The 1660-nt window shown below is 43.1% G+C and overlaps 1 protein-coding gene across 2 annotated transcripts in view; it reads right to left on the bottom strand.

The window, feature by feature from the left end:
* The window catches only part of LOC106144384 (short transient receptor potential channel 2-like), an 18640-nt gene that overhangs the window by 11560 nt on the left and 5420 nt on the right, over nt 1-1660 (bottom strand). The window lies entirely within an intron of this gene.

The following is a 1660-nucleotide window of genomic DNA, read 5'->3' as shown; positions in this document are numbered from 1 at the left end:
GGACAGGCTCCAAAGCTACAGAGAAACCCTGTCTCGAAAAAAACCAAAAATAAATAAATAAATAAATAAAAAAAACTGCTTGGCTTTTGATAGGACAAAAAATTAAATAGGTAAAAAAAAACCAAAAATAAAATACTGGAAAAAAAAAAAGCCAAGTCAGGAAGTTGCCATGATTCTCCCACTCCAGACAGACACAGGTTAAGATCTTTCCTGGTAAGCCAGCTCATGGTGCTTTGAAAAAGGACAGGCCTCCCAGGGATATCAACCAACCATGCATATCAAATCACAATAAGACGAGGCACATCCTGTCATATGAAGTCTGGACCAGGCAATCCAGGAGAAAAAGGGTCCCAAAGGCAGTCAGAAGAGCCTGTGACAGCCCCCACTCCCACTCTTAGGAGCCCCACAAGAACACAAGCTACCCACCCATATCATACATGCAGAAGGCAAGGTCAGACCCATATTGGTTCCCTGACTGCTGCTTCAGTCTCCATACATTTATTTATCTTTTTAAAGGTTTATTTATTTCAATGTTCTGTCTGCATGTTTGACTGCACACCAGAAAAGGGCATCAGATGCCACCATAGGTGGTTATGAGCCACATGTGGTTGCTGGGAACTGAACTCAGTACCTCTGGAAGTGCAATGTTCTAACCTCTGAGCCATCTCTCCAGCCCCCACACACATGTATTTACCCCCAATATAATCCTATGAAATAAGTCTTTGTTTATTTAGTCCAGGCTAGACCCAAACACAAATCCTCCTGAGGGCTGGAGCTGTAGAGGAGTGTCACTGCAGCCAACAGAGCTTGTAGTCCTAATTTACAACCGATGCTTACACAGAAGTGATTACTCAAAGTCATCGACAGTAACAATTCCAGGTTCGCAGGCAGAGGCAGGTGGATCTCTGTGAGTTCAAGACCAGCCCAGTCTACAAGAGCTAGTTCCAGGACAGGCTCCAAAGCTACAGAGAAACCCTGTCTCGAAAACAAAACAAAACAAAAACAAAACAACAAAAAAAGAAATTCCAAGTTCACTAATGCAAATCCTTTTTGGTTGAGCAGCTTTGAGCAAAGAAATAACTTTCTTCCTCTGGTTCTAAGCTTCTTTATAAGCAAAAGAGATAATCATATTCATGGTTTTTGTTTTTCAGAAATAGGATCTCAAGGATGACCTTCTGACTCTGCCTCTCAAGTGCTGGGAGTATAAGCTATGCACCTACATACCCCCACTTTTTAAAATGTATATGGGTGTTTTTGCCTGCTTGTGCCCACAGAGGCCTGGAAAGGGTGTCAGATCCCCTGGAGCTGGAGTTACAATTGTGTCATGTGGGTGCTGGGAACTAAAGCAGGGTCCTTTGGGAAACCAGCAACCATTCAGAACCACTGAGCCACCTCTCTAATCCCAATCGCACCCAGCTTTGACTCATGGTTTTTCATGTGTTGTCTTGTTTTGTTTTGTTTCAGTAATAAAATCCTTCTTTAAACTGCAATTTTGCATGTGTGTGAATATTTTTCTCATAAAATAAAAGTAATGCTCTAATTAAAATATGGGTTGGGAGCCGGGCAATGGTGGCGCACGCCTTTAATCCCAGCACTCGGGAGGCAGAGGCAGGCGGATCTCTGTGAGTTTGAGACCAGCCTGGTCTACAGAGCTAGTTCC

This window comes from Microtus ochrogaster, unplaced genomic scaffold (genome assembly GCF_000317375.1).
Source record: "Microtus ochrogaster isolate Prairie Vole_2 unplaced genomic scaffold, MicOch1.0 UNK41, whole genome shotgun sequence".
In the NCBI taxonomy this organism is placed as follows: domain Eukaryota; kingdom Metazoa; phylum Chordata; class Mammalia; order Rodentia; family Cricetidae; genus Microtus; species Microtus ochrogaster.
Note: the sequence above shows the minus strand (reverse complement) of the source record. Positions and strands in the feature narration are given on the sequence as shown.